The sequence below is a fragment of the Cavia porcellus genome, unplaced genomic scaffold, assembly GCF_034190915.1.
Source record: "Cavia porcellus strain 051 isolate PalLab524CR breed Dunkin Hartley unplaced genomic scaffold, mCavPor4.1 scaffold_1, whole genome shotgun sequence".
NCBI classification, from domain to species: domain Eukaryota; kingdom Metazoa; phylum Chordata; class Mammalia; order Rodentia; family Caviidae; genus Cavia; species Cavia porcellus.
In genome coordinates, this window is record NW_026947484.1 from 111,791,946 (window position 1) to 111,813,488 (window position 21,543).

The window sequence follows — 21,543 nt, forward strand, 5'->3', positions numbered from 1 at the left end:
CTGGTCCGCAGCCCGGGCCCCCTCTCGCCGCACGACCCATTGGGTCAGCTGGCCCGGCTCACCGCGGAAGCGGCCCGACCCCCGGCGGGCGCGGCGGGGCGAGCGGGGGAAAGCGCTCGCAATCACATGGAGGCCCAGGCCCGCCCCATTGGCTGCAGCCGGGCCAGTCGCAGCGCTCGCAGGCTGCGGTTGGTCCCGGAGCTGCAGCGCCTGCACGGGCCCGGAGTCCATGTTACGCTTTGTCTAATTCCCCTCGTTACAGAGTCATGTGCTGCTGCTCTCGTCGCCGCCGCTGCCGCCGCCCGTGGTGCCCCGGCTCCTCCGCCGCGCTTCGAGGTGGCCGCCGCGGGCGGGGCCGCGGGAGCAGGGTCCAGGGCGCCGCGCATCCCCGCCGCCCGGGCGCGTTCCGGTGCTGCAGCCGCCGCCCGCCGCAGGTGATGCCGCCGCCTCCCGCCTCCGCCTAAGCCGTGGCTAGGCGGCCGAGCTGCCCCAAGGTCGGTGCGCGACTCCTCGGGCCGGGCCGGGACCGTGGGCTGCGAGGGAGGGCGAGGCGCAGGTGGAGCCAGGCGCGCCATCCCGGGTGTGCGCGGCCCCGCGGCCGGAGCGGTGGCTGCGGCTGTAGCTGAGGCTGGGAACTCGTTCCGGGACGGGAGGGAGGAGAGAGTGCGGAGGGAGGTCTGGGGCAGAGGGCAGCGAGCCGGCCTGGAGATCGTTCCGCTTTCTGCCACCCGCGCGGCGTGGCCCTGCGAGGGGCGGGCACCGACACCGCCCGGCTCCGGCTCTCGCCGCGCGCGCTCCCAGCTCCGCCGCCTTCCGCCCCATCAGAGGGGCGGGGAAGGCTGTTGTCGCGCCGCGCTCCCGCGGGGGCGGGCGCCCCAAGTCTAGCCTTGTTGGCGACGTGCCCGCAAGGTGAGCCCTTGAACTTCTCCAGCGACGCCTCCTCGGCGCCTGCGTCCCGCGCGGGGGGCGCGCGCCGGGAGCCCGAGAGCTGGGCGGGGAGCTGAGAGCCGCGCCCCGCCCCCCGCGCCGGGGGAGGGAGCTGGGGCCGCAGGTGCACCCAGCGCCGCTGCCCGTCTCCGGGTCGGGTACCGGTATAATCCGCTTCTAGCTTGTTTGGAAGCGTGGACTCTTGGGAGCGGGACTTCTGCTTGAATCTTGTCCCAAGGCTTGGAAAACAGGAAAATTAGGGTGCTTGCCCGGAAAACCATCACCGCTGCTTACTCGAGGGTTGATGGGGAGGCTTGCTTCTTTCTGTCCCCTTTAGTTGGGGTATCCCTAGCCGTTAAAGAGATGAGATTTTAAGGCGTTTTTATTTTTATTTTTTATTTTTAAAAGCCATTTGCAGTGAAGAAGAATTGCTCCGGGTCGAGGGGAGGTGAGGTAGGTCCCTGCTGGATAGAAGACACGGGGAGTGAGGGCACAGCAGTTGGGGTGTGTGGCCGAAAGCGGGAGGTAGGATTGCGGGAAGGAGAAAGGCAGCGCGGAGAGAAGGGAGCACGTCCCGAGGTAGGCAGAGATGGGGAGCAGGTACTTCTGAGCCCCAGGTCCTGGGGGCTCAGCTTGAGTCATTCAGGTTCATTCTTGGCTCCTGTTGTTTCTCACATTTCCTCAGCCTTGATGTTGGAAAATATTTATTAGGCAAGAAAGTTCTGAGTACATATTTTGAGAGAAACATGGAAGTAAAAAGCTAACTTCTGGAAACTTTTCTTGGCAGCTTTAAAAATAAAATTCCGTTCAGGCAGCATTTATTGAGCACTTATATCATGATCTGACATTGAAAGAACCTGGACAGGCAGGGAATTCCCATCTATAGTAATGGTGAGCACTGTTTACTTGTGCACAACTAAGGGACAAGAATGACAGTAACTGAGACCTTTTCTCCCCAAACCTTCTTGGGCCTCAGATCTTGCAGACTGTGGGACAAATCCGGCACCATAACGGTAAATGGAGTGCTCAGTTGGCTTTTATTTTTACAACTCGTGTATACCCGCCAAGCACCTCCTCTAGGACAGGGTTGGATTTCTGGCTTCGGTCTTGACACTGATTGACCGAAACACTGTTAAAATCCAAGTGTGAGATAAGTAAGAACATTAAATTTAGATGATAAAAATAAGGATCTGGGAAAGTTGATTTGGAATGGAAAGTTGATTTGGATTTGGAAAGTTGATTTGGCTTCTGCATGTTACTTGGGGAGTCCTGTGTAAAATGTTTAGGTAATCTACCTTGAATCGGCATGGTTTAGTTATATATTTGAGCATTTTAATCTTAGATTTGTCTCGTTTTTATTGAGGGTGTGGTTTGCTTATTAAAATTGAGCTGATTAGGAGAGGAAAGTGTCCCCAGATGACCCGTCCCCCGCCCCGCCTTTCTCTACTGCCATACAAAGTATGATGCAACAGAGTATTGAGCCATGTTCATATCTCTTCCTTGCTATTTTTTTCAGCATTAAAAAAAAAAAAAAAAACTGGGGAAAATGTGTGCTTTCCCGCTCCTTAAGGCTAGGGATATATCTTAGTGGCACAGGGTGAGGTGCTGAGTTTGATTTCCAGTACCCTCTCCAAAATGCCTCCCTCTTAAGTTTTATGTTATCTAGAGATGTTAAAAATTTATTTTTAGAAGACTCTGGTGTCTTTGTCATATCCAAATAGTTAAATTGTTTTGGTAGCTCTGTTTTTGGAAACCAGACTTGAATTTATTTCAAGCAGTGTAGGTAAATTTTGTAAAAATTTATTCAGGATCATGTGTTTTTTTCTTTTTTCTTTTTCTGTTTTTTTTTTTTTTTTTTGGAGACACAGTCTCACAGTGTAGTTCAGGCTGGTTTTGACGCATTATGTAGCTCAGGCTGGCCTTGAACTTCCAGTGATCCTCTCTCCTCAGGCTTCCAAGTATTGGGACAACAGGCGCACACCACTATACCCAGACACACATGTTTTCTTGAAATGAAGTTTGTAAGAGATTTCACTTCTGTTTAACTGGAGCTGATGTTTGACATTCTTAAGGAAAAAAAAAAAAAACTACCAGTTAATATTCATTGAGGATCAGCAATGAGCAGGGGACTGGGATGTGTGTTGTGGACTTTAACAAGGAAGGAAAGGATCCTTGTAATCACAAAGAACAGATAAGATGAAAGCAGGAGGACACCAACAACTTCAGTTGTTCTGGAGTGCAGGGTGTTTGGAGTCAGATGAAAATGTATAGGGAGGGGCACAGATCTAAGCTGACTTTTGAGAGTGGTTAGGGATGTGGTTGCCTCAAAGGAGCACATATTAAGGGACAGTTTAAGATGTGTTGTAGGGTAAAAGCAATCAATACATTCACCTGACTAGAGTAGCAAGTCTGACTAAGAGGAAAACTTACCTACCAGTTAGTGACGTTAGTCATTTTCCTTAAGACCAGTCAGTGACTTCCTGATAGTTTTGGCTCCCAGTGAGACATTTGGCAGATATCTGGAGAGGTTTTGGTTATAATAGTTAGGGACAGGTGTTATTGACTTCTAGTGGGTAGATGCCAAGGATGCTGTTTAAATTCTTTCACTATAGGGGCAGCCTCCCACCCTAAAGAATATTCCTGTCCAGGACATCAACAGTGCAGAGGTTGAGAAACTGCCTTGAACATGAATGTGAATGTCACTGTGACATTCTGAGAAGGGAAGTTGCATCTCTGTATGGACTCAAGGAAGTAGTTCTTGACCTGTGAGGAGGAGTAGTGTTGGGGGTAGGGAGCCAATCTAGGAGAGGTGTGCTGTACAAATTGTATCTGGAAGAAGGGGGCAGTTTTGAGAGAGGTTGTGGCAGATAGACTGGCAGCACAGTATGATACTGGGTTAAATGGGGAGTCATGGAATCAGAATTAGAATTTTAGAGAAGCCTAATCTGTTTAGTAAATTCTTAACTTGGTAGGGCTCTGCTGTGAAGATGTTCCATTAAGTCCTTGGACTTTGTGTAGTGCTATTATTTGAGTGGAAGCCTGCCTATTGGCAACTTCGTTCCATTGATTTTGTTCATCTTGAGTTGCCCACTGCCATAGGAGAGCCTGTCCAACCATCTAAAGACGGAATGAGCTCCACACCTCATCCCAAGTAACTTATCTCATGTTAAGTAGCCCCAGTCTTTCATGGAACCTGTTTTCTACGTGTTCTTTGGAGAATCAGGAACTGGATATGGTACATGAGACATGACTACCTAACAAAGTGTACAGCAGCATAGTTGTTTGCTGAAATCTAGACAAATGCACACTTACTGCAGCTTAAACTTAACAGTTGCCTTTTTATTTTTCAAGTGACACCTACTGCAGATTCAAGAGTAGATTATAGAGTTCAGACTCCCTGACATTTCTTGTATGAGCTGTTTCATCCTATATTCATTGGGCAAAAAAAGTTGACTTGAAGTTTTTTTGTTGTTCCTTTTGATTGTTTTTGGTGATTCGGGAGATTAGAACTTGGGGCCTTTGCACTAAGCTACATTCCCACCTATTTTTCCTTCTTTTCTTTCTTTTCCTTTTCTTTTTAATTTTGAGACAGGATCTGGATAAATTGCATAGGTAAAACTGCAGTCCTGCAGCCTCAGCCTCCCAGAGTGCTGGGATTAGTGGCATGCACACAACTGAGACTTTTTCTGCTTTGTAATCCTATCAGAGGGGAGCAAGGATGATTTTTGCTTCACAATCATTTAATTAGTAGTATGTGAAACCCAGTAATTTAGGGCACAAGTGGTCTTGTGTGGGTTCTGGGGCTGCTGAGAGATGAAGGGAAGTCTCAGAGGTTGACTAGCTCTTTAGTTTGGGGTTTCTGAGGAATCTGTGTTCAGGCCCAAGCCATATTGCACTTAGCTCTCACCTGAGGTGCCATTTTGAAATTGTTTGAGCCTGTTGCAAGCTTCTGAAATCTGTATTTGCCCCTTTGGGATCCTCATAATTCTGTTTAGACATCTGGAAGAGTGTTTTTAATATTTTATGTAAATCTGAAGCTTGCCAAATCTAAGTTGCTCTTCAGATTTGAGACAGTAGACAAGATAACTGGCAAAACCACAGATGGATTCATTTCCCTCTCCGGCTGAACTTCGTTTTCTTTTCTTTTTACTAGTATATCAGAATAACTTAGTGATGGCTCTACACTGAGGGAGGGAAAGAGGATCGAGGCTAAGAAACAATTCTTTTTCTCAGAGCTGGGCTTTCACCCATCATAGGTATAATTTCAGATTGACTGCAAATTTTATACATCTTCACTGAGAAGATATTTGGCATGATCATTCCTAAGTGTCTTTTGAAGCAGGAAGGTCATAAATCCTAGGTGATTAATGGCAGGCTTTTCTGATGTTCGAGATCTGTTGGTTTAAAATAAACTCCTTGGTTTGTGGTAGCCATTGCACAGTATTGAAGGAATGCCAAAGCACAATACCAAATCTCATAGCCAGTGTGTACAGCGTCTTTGTTATGAATGTGCATTGTGCCTGCCGGTTCCCCTGCTGTTGAGTATGTACAATCTCCTGTGTCTTTTTCTGTACTGGGCTATGTGGAAAAATTGTTTATATCGTTTGGAGATGAAGGATACTCTTATCAGAAGAAGTGCTGTTCTGTGAGGTTTTTTGAGCGAGAAAATAGTTGAAAACCCTTACATACTGTTCTACATTTTCTTTTTTCTTTCTTTGTATCGGTACTGGGGATCGAACTCACAACTGCCTGCTTACAAGACAGGTGCTTATGCCGGTGAGCTACATCCCCAGCCCCTCTGTTCTACATTTTCAAAGCCTACATCAGAATTGAAGTCACCTTGGAACAAAGAATATTGTATTATTTTAAAAAGAAATCGAGAATATTAAAGCCAGAACAGATGAACTGTTGAATCATATGGATGAGAACATTCAGACACAGATAATGTGAAATTACACACATAATTATGGAGAGAGAGCATTACAGTCTGTCGGTCTAAAAGAACACGAATCCTAAGGATAAAGATTTCTCCTCTGTTTGGAGGTGTGTAAACAGTGAAGTCCCTCTGGTCTTATTTACATAATTGAACCAAAAGGAGGAGCACACAGTGGAATTTCTAGGTTTACAGATGACTATAAGCTCTTCTGGATTATGAAACATCTAGCCAGTGGGGATTTGCTCCAAGGAAACCACACTAGGATGTATTAGTCATCGGAAGATTATAGGTGAGTTTCTTTGTGGGAAAACATAAAGTCAAGTATTAAGAGGCTACTATAGGAGCTACTGTAGGATGGTATTTTGTTGGGAAAATCCAAGGAAGGGCTCTGCGGAATACTTTCACTATGTTGTTCAATTTACTGGTTTTGGATAAATAGGACAGGAAATGCTAAGGGTCATCAAAAAGATTTGGCAAAATTAGAAAATGTCTTCATTGTTTTCACTAAATTCTGTTCAAAGTCATGGATACTGTAGGAAAGATGCTAATATTTGGATGCTATTACTACAGTGTAAGCTCCATGAGAACAAGATCTCTGTCCTTCCTTTTTTCTGATAAAAATATTAACATTTCCCCAGTGTCTGGAAGGTGTTGACCCAGAGGCTGAATTTTTGAAGCCCCTGAGATGCCTAGGGTAGGAATGTACTCTGTTCGTTCACTTCCTTCCAGGATTGATTCCACCTGAATGTGGTGTTCCACTCGTCTGCCTCTTGTGTTCCTGCTCCTGTACTCTTGTCAGTGTGATGAAGGCAGGAACACATCTGTCGTGTTCTCCACTGATTTTTCTAGATGCATGCACACAGCAGACCCTCCATAAATTTTAATTGCCAATGAAATGCGAGTAGTTTACTTAAAGCTTTTTAAGATAGGAGTTGAGGATGAATGTAAAGAAATACAGTACTACTGCTTAACCAACGGACTGGGGAATATTTTTAAAATATGTTCAGATCCCTCTGCACGCCTCTGAATCAGAATCTCAGAGGCAGTTTCATTTTGTTTGTTTTTGACACAGTTTCACTGTGTAGCTCATGCTGGCCTTAAACTGACTGTAGCTTAGTCTGGCCTGAGCTCCCAGTGATCCTCCAGGCAGAGTTTAATTTTGAAAAAAACTCCTGTCTGACCCCAAGTGACTCTGATGTCCATCCAAGACTGAGAACCACAAGACACCTTTGAAAAGGTATTGAACCATTTGTGGGAGACAAACCTGCAATGGGTTACTAAGATAAAGCAGTTGGAGGAGACATCAGACTATAGAATAGTGGTGTCAGACCTATAGCACGTGTACCACAGTGGGGTATTTGTATCACTGAACTCTCTAAAAAGGTTCGCCATCACTGCCCTAGAAGGTGATGACCAAGCAAGCAAATGGCCGAGCATGTGGCCCTTGGTGCCTCATGAGGTAGTGCTTCTTGGACGTGGTGGCAACTCTCACAGTGCATCCTTGGGCATTTTTGTCCACAGTTGATCCATGATGACAGTTTCCGCAGCCTGTGGAAAACTGAGATGAATAAGTATAATACAGCAAGCTTTTCACATTTGATTTTAGTGCTAGGTTTATTTATTTTCAAGGGTCTTTTTAAATCTTGAGTTTTGCTTTCTACTTGGAGGTTTTTTGTTTTTCTTTTATGAAAGAATGGTAACAGTGTGTTTCTTGGTGTCATTTCTTGTTTTCAGGTTTTAACCTGACAATTTTATGAAAGTCTTTCTCTTTGAAATTTTACTGGCCTGTGAAATAAAGTGTCAGAATTACCAGTGTTCTGATGTTAAATCCTCCCCTTGACACCTGCTATTGGGAAAGGCACACAAATGTGGTGTTAAATTCTGTTAAGAGAATTTCTTTTCTTAAAAGACTTATTTTTTCTGCTCGGTTTGCTGGTAATAGTTAGGAATGTTGCCAGAGAAGGTTTCTTTTCCCCAGCAACACATAAATCCATTGCTGAATCTTAGCATCAGGAGATAGGCAGAACTGCAGTGAGTTCTAGAGAACAGGGAGAAAGAATGAATGTGTAAGACACTTCTGAAAAATATTGGCAGCCTGTCTCAATTGCACTATGGAGACAGGACAGAGCCATCAGAGGGGGAGGAAATGCTATTAATCAAAGCTGTCTTTACTGATTGTTCCCAACCAGTTTCTAACAAATACTGGAAACATGAAATTCTTAGAAAAATGACCTTCATAATGTTTACAGTGGCACTTTACTGAATGCACTTATAAAATTGGTGTATTCTTGGATATAACAGTTTTAAAAATTAGCAGATGAAGAAATAGTTGGACAACTTACGAAATACCCAGTTATTAATAATAACTGCTACTATTTATTAAACATTTATTAATTACCCACTCCTCTGCTCTGGAATGTATACGTGTTTTCATTTAATTTTCAAAGCAATCCTAAGTGGAAGGCAGACTTACAACCCACTTTACAGATGAAAAATTAGGCTGGAAAGGTTATATAATTTGAAAAAACATCATAGAGATAAAAAATGAAACTACGCTTATTTTAAAGTCCTGTCTCATACCTACTATACTTTCTTTTTTCCCCCCTCTACGTACTCATTTTATAATACTTGTTAATATTTCTGTTCTGTGAAAAGCGAATCGGATTCCAAGATTTGCAGGAACTACGTGACTCTTCCAGCTGCTTTTTATTGAGGAGTATGGCTGGAGTGGCCCCATGGTTCTCAGCCCACAGCGGTTTTAGAAGATACCATCCTGGAGTCCCAAGAGAATGAATGTTTATCTTAGAGTTGAGATTGGTGTTTCTCCAGCCTGCTTTTATTTTATCAGCAATATTGATAGAAGGGCACAATAATACACAGATTGGACCCTACAACAGCTGTTGCACTTACCTATATTGTAATTACCTATGTTACGTATTTGTAAACAAATAGCTCTTTGTTAAGAGTTGTATCTAAGTTGAATAAATGCTATAACAAATGTGTACTATAAAAAGTCATGTCCTATGCCCCCAAAGCAAAAAAAGAAAAGAATACCTATGTATCTATAGCATATTCAGAATATTTTATTTATGCATTTTTATACAAAGATAATTTCAGTGAACATATTTTTAAAAATTTCTACTCTGAATATTTTTCATGTTAATAGTCTACTAAAGTACAGATTGAGAAGTAGGCTGCAGTATACCTCTTGTACAGCTATACCCCCCTTTTTATATACACCAAAAAGGGGGAAGATACTTCTTTAATTTTGGGGGGAGGGTACCTGGGATCCCTCGTTAGTTCTTTGAAATTTTTTTTACTATAAAACATTCTCTTCCTGGTTCTAAATTATTTTCCCTAGAAGTTGTTATGTGGCAAATTCTCCAGTTAATAAAATTTATTTATTTATTTTTCTTTCTTTGCTGTGCTAAAACTTTTAACTTCAGGCTTTATGCATGCTACGCAAGCCCTGTGCCACTGAGCCAAGCCACACCCTGGCTTACCACCTGGCAGATTCTTTTTTTTTTCTTTTATTGGTGGTGGTGGTCAGAATTTTCACACTGAGCTAAATCTCCAGCCCATTTTGTTTTGAGATAGACTCTTGCTGAATTGCCCAAGCTAGGCTCAAATTTGGGGTACTCCTACTTCAGCCTCCCCAAGTGATGGGGTTACAGGTTTGTGCCATGTACCCAGCTGAGCCTGGCGGATTTTATACCAAGCAGAAACTGTATAATTACATCTATCTCAGTCATATATCAAACAATACCTGAAGTGGGAGTCATATGAGGTAATTTGTGGCATCTAGTGCTTAACATCAGGATAGGAGGATAAACAGGGAGTTCTGAGCTAAACTAGAAAATGGAGGCTCATTCTAGTGAGTCTGTTTAGCAATTGATAATTGCCCTGTGAGAAGAGGGCCAGATCAGATGTTTTGCTGTTGGCTAGTTCAGCATTTAAAATAAAGACTTCCTGTAGATTAAACAAAACAGCTTTGTGGGCTAGATACAGCCTATTGCTTACGCCTGTAGAGATAGATAGCTCTGTAAGTGATCAGGTAAATGGAAGTGTAGCATTTGAATGAAAGCACAATGTACTTTAAAAAGTCAATTTGAATAGAATCAAATGAATACTTGATTGTGTCCTTTTTGTGTCCTCCTCGTACACACAGAGAGCAGAATAAAACGCCAGCACTTGAAATGATGATGGTTTTTAACCTTTAAGTTTGGGATACTGTGTAGTGGATGTATTTGAAAAGGAGCTGTCCTGCCTGAAGCTCAGGAGAAATCTGCACAGTATGAGTTTCAGAGACAGATGAGTCCAGAGGCAGTATGACAAGAGCCACTTGCAGTTGAGTAGAGATCAGCTCCCAGAAGGTAGGGGATGAAGATTTGTTTCTATCATTTGTTTCAAATCATTTTGGAGGGTAAATAGGCAAGGAAGAATAAGAAAACAGACTCAAAGAATATGTATGTATGTATTTATAGTTTTTATTTTGAGAACTTGGAATTCCTCTGCCACAGCCTCGGAAGTTGCTGGGATTACAGGCATGTGCCCCCATGACCGGCGTGATGAGCATTTAGAAATGGAGCAGGATCTGGAAAAGGCAAGGATTTGGGTCAGAAAGGAGCATATGGAATGAGGAAAAGAAAAGGGGTCCAGAGGACTGCCTAGAGCCAAAAGTAAACCAGGAAAGCTGGAAATATTTGCTCTGTGAAAAGTGCACTGTGTTAAGAGTACACTCCATCCTCCCTGCTCCCCAGCACTGTCATTACACTTTCTGAGAGGATGTGTACAGCAAGCAGTTTTCAGGGAAAGGTGGATTTGGACCTGGCCTCCCTTTCCCTACCCTAGGCCGTAGTGACAATGGGGCCTCTTTTGCCCTTTTGGGCACCCTGCTTGGAGAACAATATCTGATGTCTTTTACCTGTTCCCCCCATTTGGTGAGTATCCCTGTTCAGGATACAATCTCATACCTGTATTGGAGCAGGCCATTCTGGTAGTTTTTTCTGCTCTTGGAATATCCTAATGTGGTTGAAGTATAATTTATTGTATATATGCCTTCTTCCAAAGAGAAGAGTGTGGTGAAGTCATTTAACAGTTGTATCTAGTAGCCAAGTATAGACTCCCAGCCTGAGAATAAAAATCTTTTATTCTCTCAATCATCCCAGATACCTATTGCATTTATTTCTGGAATTTCAGAATTTTGGAGGAATAGAAATCTTTGATACATCATCAGATTTTATTCCAGTATCTGGGACTGACTTCGTGGTATGAGCTGAATGATGTCTTTTCAACTTGTGTGGCTTTAGATTTCTAACACTGTGATTGCTTTTAGAATAAGTGCATTTTGAAGTTTGCACCTATGTTAGTTTATTACAATAAGAATCTTTATTATTTTCTCTTAGAAATTGACTTGCAGTACTGAGAGAACAGTGCAGGTTTTCCTGCACTGTTGTTGGAAAGAAGGAAAATTCTTCAAATTCCACAACTTGGCCTTCCAGGGACTTTAGTCCACAGATGGAAATCCTGGAAGATCCTATCGGGAAGTGAATCTTATAATCTTTGCACTAGTTTGGGGCATTGTGGATCAACAAGTTGTACAAGAAGTCTTCTTTAACTTTCTTATAAAGTGTACTTTAAAAAAAGAGTCCACTCCTACCAGGTGACTAATCTGGAAGCAATAATAGGAAATGCTTAGGAAGTATTCCCTGTGTGCTAGGTGTGGTTTGGAGTGCTTTACATATGCATTTGTTCTTTTACTCCTAACAGTAACCCTGTTTTGAGCAGAGGAAACCAAGTCTGCCTCTCCAGTCTGGCTGTTCATCCCAGTCACCATAAACGGCTGAGTGATTCAAGGACCCATATTGAATAATTGCTGAGTGGCAGAAAGTAATGGTTTGAACCCCAGCAATGGAAGGTTTAGTATCTGTATTATTTGGTCTTTTTAGTCTATCATAACAACAATCACAAATTTCCTCTGCTTTTCACACTGAGCTACATTCCCTAGCCCTTTTAACATTTTTCAAAACAGGGTTCTGATACATTGCTCCTGCCTCAACCTGCTAGAGTTCTGGGATTATAGGTGTGTGCCCCCACACCCAGTTTTACATCAGTTTTTAGAATCAGAGTTTGATTGAAAAAAACAAAACAAAACAGATTCGTACCCCTTCCCTAATGCGTCCTCCCCAAGCCAGTGAGCAGATGGAGACAGTTTCCACCTAGGAAGAGAGAGCTAATTTAAGGGCCTTCCTGGAACACTGTGCTGAGTGAGATGCTGGGCTGACATGGTAAGGGCTGCAGTTGAAACCTCATTGCTGTGACAGCCCCCATCCTTGGCACCAGAATTGTTTTCAAGAGCACAAAACCTGTCTTGTTTCACCTTTACTTTTATGAGGTGTCTGGTAAACTCCCAAGAGCGTTTTTTAAATTGCCATTTACAGTTGATAGAGGGCTGTGAGGAAGATCTGGGATTTGGAATTTAGAGAACTGAATTTTGGTTCTGATGTGTGACCTTGGCTTTGTCAAGGCTTTGGTTTCTTCTTCTATAAATGGCACGTGGTGGGTAATCATGGTAATGCACTTGGCTTGGTGAGGATAGGTGAGCGTGTTTTATTAACGAAGCCCACAGTTTTAGGCAGTGGGCCTCTGCGAGCCTTGCAGTATGTTTTCCATCAGTGGGTGGGAAGGTGGGTGAGTGGGCTTTCCAGTCATCTTACCTGTGTTGTGGGTAAACCATAGTGTGGGTGTCGACTCCATTTCTTGCCCAAACTCCTTCTCCTTGGTTTCTTCCCCTCCTACACTGGGCTGGCCTCCAATCTGCGGACAAAGTGCTATTTGTTGTAAGGGTGAAACAGGCAATTCTCTGGGCAGGGACACTGACACTGTGGCTGCAGGCAGTTACTGTAGTTCAAAGCAAAAAAGCAATGCTGGAGTAGGAGGGACACTGACAGGGCTTTTTCCTTAGAGTTTTTGTACATTGATTTTTGAAAGAAAAAAAGGAAAGTGAAAAGATGGCTTCTCAATAGAAATATTACAAAATGCCCTTCATAACAGGACAAAATTAAGGAGGAAGGACTTTCAGAAGTTGCTGTTCATTACTTTGAAAACAAACAAATGCTTCCTTTTTTTTTTTGAGAAAAATCTAGTGCTTTTTGAGCATTTTCCGTGTCTGCAGTGTGCTCAGTAGGGTGGGAAACCAAAGTTAATGACCACGGTTCTCTTGTTGGTGCGTTTTCAGGAGTTCCCAGTGGGCCATTTTCCATTTTATTTGTACCTCAGCTGTGAAGGTGTGGTTATTAGTGTCCCATTTTAAGATTATAGAAGTGAGACGGAGTGTGTTTAGATAACCAGTCCAAGGTTACCATGTAGTGTGTAACTGGAAGAACTGAGCTCTGAACCTTAGTGTTTCTCTCCTCCACAGGATGAAAGACAATGTAAGGTAGGAAATGCCCCTGCTATCCTGGGGAATGACTGACTGGAAGCATAGGAACCCATTAGGGTGTTTATAATTATATTACATTTCAATGAAAATATATTACATTCAATTAGAATTTAAAAATTGTATCGGGAGAAGGGCAAATAATGCCCTTGCTTTGAAGGGGAAACCACATGTAAAGAGTGATACAGTTCAGCACATTGTGCAACATATGCTGTATTCTAGCTCCAGCTCAATTTTTTGGGCTTCTTCCCAGGGAAAGGAGAGACTGATTTTGCTGTTGTTTGTTTATTTTGTTGTTTGTTTTGACATAGGTTCTCACTGTGTAGTTCAGGGTGGCCTTGAACTCTATGGAGCCCAGCCTGGCCTCAAGCTTGTGGTGATCCTCCTGCCTTAATCTCCTGGGTGCTGGGATTACAGGAATGTACCACCACACCTTGCAGGAGGGAGAGTTTTTGGTTGTAAAGATCAGAGATAATTTGAGCATGGTTAATTCAATGTTAATTCTGCCAGTTGATTGACTTGGGAGTCACTCTAGGAGATCGGTCTTGGGTGTGTCTGGGTGGGACATGGAGGCATGATTTTGGATACTATATGTGGTCCCTGGCCCCTTTCTCACTAGTGCTGTCCCCTTACCCAGCTTCCTGACCGACAACCATGAACTAGGCTTCTTTGGCAGGCTGCTCTCCCACCATGATGTTCCTACCCTGGAGCCAGTGGACCATTAATTAATTTCTTCTGAAACTATGAGTCAAATTAAACCTTTCCACTGAAGTGTGGGTGTCAGGTATTGTATCCCAAAGACAGGAAAGCTAAGACACAGAGCCTCAGAGGATGAGAGATGATGAGCAATAGAAAATTGTTAGGGAGCCAAGGAAGTGTGAGGCAGCCAAGTGGAGGCAGAAAAGCAGGTGATGTATTTGGGAAATGATACTGTGACCGACTGGAATGCAGGAAGAACGGGAGCCAGAGGAGTAGAGTAGTTTGGACAGATTTCAGAGGGCCTAGTGTCCTGTTAAGGAATTTGGGTTGCATTTGATTGCCTTTGAAAAAATGGCACCCCTTGGGGGTTTTTGAGAAGGGAAATGATTTGCTCCGATCTCTGACTTTAGCAGTTGTGGTGGTGCAATGGAATTGAATGTCTGCAGCAGCGATATTCCCCACTGGGCAGAACACTGGGAGTTTCTTTTTTCTTTTTTTTTATTTAAGGAGAAAAAGAAAAAAACAGAAAAAGGGTACAAGTAATATAAAATTTAAAAAATAAACAGTAAGAAATCACTAATTAATAGATTACATATTCTCACCTTAGAAATAGTTGTTCAAGTTACAAAATTGAAGCATATAAAGTGGACTTTCAAACAGTGAGAATGCAAACAGTTTTGTTCAATGATCCAAAAAAAAAACTCAGTAATATGGTTATCTATCTTATACACTTAAACATATATGCAGTTATAACCTTTAGAGTACTTTCTTTTCTTTTCTTTTGTACAATGACAATTACACATTTTAGGTTTTATTACTCACTGGGAGTTTCTTAATGTACGGATTCCTTACTCTCTGATGCTTTAGATCGAGAGCGTGGGAAATTCATTCATTCATTTACTCAGTACTAGGGACAGAACCCAGGGCCTTTACACTAAATGACGTCTCCAATACTAAATTATTAAATTGCTCAAGTTGGGCTTGAGCTTGTGATCATCCTGCCTCAGCCTATCAGAGTTCTAGGATTACAGGCATGGGCCACTGCAGCCTAGGAAATTCATGAAGGCCTGCAGGTGACTCCATGTAGCAGCCTGGTGTGGAAAGGATGTTCCATTAGGACATCCAGGAGAGGAGTCTGGCATGAGGCTAATTTTGAGTTTGTCGTTACCATGAGAGGGGCCAATCATCAAACCTAGCGACAGATCTATTTAGGGTTTATGGTTCACTTTTAAAATTCTGTATAAATAAGAATAGTCTCAGAGCAATAGTCACTTGTCACTGACTTGAAGTTTTTCACATCCATTTTCCACATTCATATCAAGAAGGTACTATGACTCTAAGAAGTGGGATATACTTCAGAACTCTAGAGGCTAAGGCAGGAAGATCAATGCAAGTTCAAGGCCAACCTGGTCTTCAAAGCAGTTCAAGGCCAGCCTGAATTGCATAGTGAAACCCTGTCGCAAAGGGACCAAAAAAGAAAAAAAAAAAAATAGTAATAATTCATCGTTGGCAGTCTGCCTGCCTTGACAATCTCTCAGCAAGAGAACTGGAGTCTTCTGCCTGGGATTTAATCCTACTCTGTTGCTGCTAGCCATGGGACCATGTTGTAGGTAGGGGTTTGCAAGCAGAATAATTACATACAGGACATATAATTTATAGTATTATTTATAATGGTCATCCAAGGAGTCAGATCCAAAAATGTGCAGGAAATCTGTCCACGCACTAAAGACCTAGAGAATCCAGCTGAGGGCCTGGATCCTATAGCAATATCCTGCATGAGTTCAGCTGAAGACCTAGAGCCCATGACAGTGTCTCCCACAAGTCCAACTGGAGGCCTAGAGTACACAACAATGACTCATGCAAGCCTATTTCTCGAATCTGCGCTGGGAAGGCCGAAGGGTCAGAGGTGGAAGCTAGAAAGTCTGTGCCAGTGGGACGAAGCATCTGTGCCAGTAGGCTGAGAGATTTGCACTAGAGCCAGAAAGCGATGCTTAAAGAACCAGAGCTTCCCTAAAAAATACCACAACCATCATCGACAACAGGGTTCTGAGCGCCTCCCACGATGAGAACAGCCCAGTTCATATCAGGAAGCCAGCGTAACCAAACTTCTAGAGATTGAACAGCACACATCTTCCCCTCCAGAGCAAGGAAGAGATGCTCAAAATAAGGACCAGAGCTTCTTCAAAGTGAACTGCAGCCATTCGCAACAAGGTCCTGAGCTCCCCTGATGGGAACAGCCAAGTTTATATCAGGGAAGAAGCTCCACAAACTCCTCCAGGAGAACTTATGGCAACAGGAGAACCAACAGCACCAAACAACAACACGGAGAGCCAACAACCCACTGTTCCTCTTCAGTCTCCTTTTTATGCTGGTAACAGTCCTCAGGTGGGCCAACTACGTTCAGCACCATACTGATTCAGAAGCTGGTGTTTAAGTTGACCATCAGTTTTCAATCCACCACATGTGGGAAAGTTAGCTTTTTTTTATAAAATAAAGACACAGTGGTATTTCCCTGCTAGGCTTAGTTGTGAAGATAATTTATGTAAAATGCATACAAGAGTTTGTGGTACATAGTTAACACTCAAATGTTAGCTGTTGCTGTTATTGTCAACAACTCTACAGATCCCCAACGGCAGTGGTAGGGAACCAGTTGCCCCAGCAGCCAAGCATCAGATATTCAGATTTAACTGCAGTTTTGGCACTTTGTGCTAAATAATGGGTTTGGGGGTTACAGTTTGGCACTTGGTCTCTAAAAGGTTCACCATCCCCCTCACAGTTATTCCTTCCCTGTATTTCTCACATATTGCGGGCTCTACTTTTAAAAATAAAATCATCCAAATTGTATTTGAGAGTTGAAAGGGAAACATATTAGGAAGCCTTACTTACGCAGTGACCCTTCTTTCAGTTTTATTTTCTGGAAAGATGCCCTTCTAGCATAAACCAGCCTGCCAGAGTATAGTTGAGTCCATGTTCAGCAAAGATCTGTTCCTTATGTGTTGGCTGCTGGACTGTTACTTCATTTTTTCAGTCTCTTAGGAGCTGTGTGATGTCTGCCTGCTCAATTCCAGAGACCCAGCTTGAGCATAGGTCACTTTCCCCAAATGTTACAGACCTCTTTTCTTCCCCTGTCTTGACTTCTTCATCAACTGCTAACTTTTTTTTTTTTTTTTTTTTGTCTTTTTCCTTTTTATTGGTACCAGGGATCGAACTCACGACTGCCTGCTTGCAAGGCAGGTGCTTATGCCGCTGAGCTAAATCCCCAGCCCCTCAACTGCTAACTTTTAAAGTATAATTTTTTGCTGGGAAGATAAACAGTTCTACCAAGGGAGAAACTATTTCTCAACATTAAAGAAATTAGAAATTATAATTTATGCTTAGAAAAATACTGCTGGTCCAAGTTTGAGCTCTCAGCGTTTCCCCTTCCGTGTTGTTCGTGTGTTTGCAAACCATTCTCATGACCTTCTCTGCCTGTGCGGCATACTTGTAGTGGGGCCAGCTTAGACATACATCACTGACTTTTTCTCTGACCTCCAAAATGTAGCCCTTGAAGCCTCTCTCCCCACCCCGCTTTGGGTTTTGTAACCATGTCTTTTTGTTGAAAGGAGTATTTTTCCTGTGGAACTTTCCTTATGATGTATAGCACAGTAAAATGATAACTTTGTGAAGTTCAGACCTTAGGTCTTAAAATGTCTTTGTGTTAGGACAAGGTCTTGCTATGTTGCCAGCGTGGCTGGGACTACAGATCTGTGCTACTGTGCCTGGTTTGGTCCTGCATTTGAAACATCCAGGTTGCTTTTGCTTACTTAGTTCATTCTTGGCGGTTCAGGTCTAGAGGTGGTTACTACCTGTTAGACATCCTCAGCCCTTCCCTGTAAATTAAAAGGAACACAAAACTGCAGGTGGATTTGTTGTTTTTTTCATTTCTTTGTTGATTTAACTAGGTCCATTGGTTCACTCCCATTTGCCCTTTTCAGACCTCACAAATTAGTGTAATGTGCAAACTTGATTATAACAGTGTGAATAGCTTCAAAGTTACTTTCAAATACAGATTGAATACTTATTCCTTGTGGCTTTTTTCATCATAGTAGTACAGTAAATATACCCAGTGGTTCTTATAGCTGCGTAAGTTTCAGCTGACTTAGCTATCCTGGTTTTACAGATACTATATCGACTGCTTTACCAAGATCAAAGTATATGGGATTCTGTGCATTCCCTTCCTTTACTGATTTACTCCTGTCAAATCCAGGCAGTCCTGGAGCCTTGAAATCTAGGATTCTGGTCAAGGTGAGGAAGCAGCTTAACTTCCTGGTGTTTCCATTACCCAAATATCTTGGCTGTCTATTTTATTTGTTTATTTGGTTGAGGGGAGATTGTTATTTTTTGAGACAAAGTCTTTCTACATAGTTTAGGATGGCCTATGCTGTCCTTGACTTCACAGTGATCCTCCTGTCTCAGCCTCCTGCATGCTAGAATCCTTCCTTTTAATATTTATTCAGCAATAAATACTAGGCTCTGAGTTTTTTTTTTTTTTTTTTTGTCTTTTGAGACAGGATCCTGCTATGCAGTTCAGGCTGGCTTTGGGCTCACTTTGTAGCCCAGGCTGGTCTTGAACTTGCAAATGATCCTCCTGCCTCAGCCTCCCAAGTGCTGGGCTTACAGGAGTGGGCCACCACGCCCTGTAAGGCTCTGCATTTTTTACCCCCAAGGAGCTTTTGCTCTGTTGTCCCTGAGACTAGTGGTTAAATTTTTGCTACAAAAAGGAAAGTCTTTGAACTTCTATCCTACTATTTTCCTTTTGCCATTATCCATGGCACTGTACCTCATTAACCTCACACTGGAGAAAGCAAACCGAATCCAGGTGTCTATCGGTTATTAAAATGTTTGTTTAAAAGAAGAGTCTGGTTAGTCTGGCTGGCTGCATTCTGAGATTTACTAACATGGTGACTTTGGGAAATCATTTTAAGATTTTTGTGTGTATTTCTGACCAAAACAGCAAGATAATCCCATAGGGTTGTTACCAATAGTACATGAGTTAATATATGTAAAGTGATTCATATGTTCTGAGCTAGGGTTAGTTTAAAAGTGGGATAACTTTCAAAATTTAGTAGTAAAATTTGTGGGTTTTTTAGGCACTTTTTATTTTCATGCCATTTTCATATTATTCTACCATAAGGCAAGGGAAAGGGGATGAAAATTACATGATCCACTTTTGCAACCTTACTCATGAATCATACTATTTGTATTAAATGCTGTTGCAGTGGATAACTGAGAACAGCTTCTACATTTTGCTGCTTCCAGATGGTGGTGGTGGTGGTGGGGTATCATAAGGATTGAACCCAGAGCCTCAAGCATTCACACATACGTTGCTTATACGCATTCCTAGCTGTTTTTTTTTTTTTTTTTTTTTGTCTTTTTCATTTTTATCGGTACTGGGGATCGAACTCATGACCGCCTGCTTGCAAGGCAGGTGCTTATGCCGCTGAGCTAAATCCCCAGCCCCGCCTAGCTGTATTTTTTTGTTGTTGTTTTTTCCCCTTCCTTTGCAATACTAGGGATTGGACCCAAGATCTTTGCACTAAGCTGTATGTCTCAGCCTTTTTAAATTTTATTTTGTTTTATTCTATTTTTTGACACTGGGGATCGAACTCACAACCTCATACTTGCCATGCAGGTGCTGTGCCATTGAGCTATATCCCCAGCCCCTGTTTTTATTTTTTTTGAGACGGTTTCACTAAGTCTGTTAATTGGCCTCGAACGTGTGATTTTTCTGCCTCTGCTTTCCAGAGTGTTGGGATTTCAGGTGTGTACTACCATATCTGGCTTCCTTAGTCTTTACTTGTTCATTTGTTTGTTTGAGACAAGGTCTCACTGTGCAGTTTAGGCTGGCCATGGATTCACTATGCATCCCAGGCCAGCCTCAAACTCTGGTAATCCTCCTGTCTCAGCCTCCCAAATACTGACTCTTAAAAAGTCATTTTTTTTTCATATTAGTGAACATTATATTTATTAGATTTGTTTGGACCAATTAAGTTGTCAGTCTTTAAAATACATTATTTTTAAAATAAGAATGCCCAAAGAAAAGTAAAACAATCCTTTAGGGAACCAGAGAGATCCACCACAGAATATCAACAGACAAAACATGCCTTCCAAAGAAAACTGTACTACAGGGCAGTGTTTGGTCACTGTAGTACCCTAATCACCAGTCAGTAAGTAACTCATTGCCAGCTGTCTGAACCCAAACATTTTGAACACTTTTAAGTTGTGTATGGGTGTTTATATTTAGCCAAATGTTTTTCCTTCCTTCTCTCTCCCTCTCTTTCTCCCTTCTCTTCTTCCCTTACTCTCTCACTCACTCTTTCTTTCTTTCCTTCTTTGGCTGTGGTTAACCCAAGGTCTTCGCATTGAGGTACCTCAGCCCTCCCCGCTACTTTTAAAAATATCTGTCTTGTTCAGACAGGGTCTTGCTAAGTTGCTCAGACTGGGCTTGGACTTGTGATCCTCCTACCTCAGCTTCCCGTAATGCTGGGATTACAGGCATATGCCACCACACCCGGCTTTTTCTTTCATATTACGCCTACAAGGTACAGTACATTAGCCAACTTGTATACTTTACATACATATTAACTGAAAAAACCAGAGGAGAAACTTGGAAAAATTATAATAAGATTTTGTCTATCACAGTTTGTCCAGAGGATTTGTCTTATTTAATTATCTTATAAAATGCTGGGGCCTAAGAGCATATTTAACCCAATTTATATGTTCTTACATGACTATAATTTTAAATCAGCTCATTGCAAAATACAATTTGTACTTTACATTTTACTAAACCTTGACAGTGTGATGAGATGGCATGATGCAGCTGAGAGAACTCCACGAGCCGTATTTCAAATGTGAGGGTTTCTGAAAGCTGTGTAGCACAGAATAAGCACCCACTCATTTCTCTCCAATTAAAAGGAGGAAGAGCAGATCCAGGGCGAGTTTTAGCTCCTTACCCACTGCTTTGAGAAAATCACTTAAAAAAAAAAAAAAACATCTGGGAGCCTCTGGTTGGGAGCAGTCACGCAATGATAACGGCCCCTCCCTGCGAAGGCAGTTCTGAGAATTCGGTGGGGCAGAGCGAGTGGCAGTTCGTTCCATGGAATTAGGTGGTAATTCTGTGCAAGGTCTGTGGTGTGTGCCTGGAAGTGGGAGATGTTGAGGCTCTGAGTCTGGGAGACACCAGTGCAGGCCTGCAGCCCAGTGTGACTGCGTCTTGCACATCCTGTCACTGGGTAGTGTTGTTGTTTTTTAAACAAGAATAAAAACAATGATACAAATTTCAAAACAAAATGATAGGTGTTTGACACTAGTTAATGTATTATGTATTGTTATCTTCAAAGTAATTGTTCTTGTTACAAGATAATAGGCATAAAAATGATCAGTCAAAACATGAAAGCACAAACTTCTTTTTGATGAACAGAGACGAGTAGTATAGTTATCTATCACGTATATATACATACATATATATATATATATATGTATATATGAATACATATGCTCTTTT

General features: G+C 42.5%; 1 protein-coding gene across 1 annotated transcript in view; it reads left to right on the forward strand.

The window, feature by feature from the left end:
- Positions 1-359: 359 nt before the first annotated feature.
- Lrrc8d (leucine rich repeat containing 8 VRAC subunit D) overlaps positions 360-21,543 on the forward strand; it is a 114,068-nt gene continuing 92,884 nt past the window's right edge. The window contains exon 1 of the mRNA XM_013143067.3: positions 360-494. The gene's annotated coding sequence lies outside the window, so the exon portion shown is untranslated. The remainder of the gene's footprint in view (positions 495-21,543) is intronic.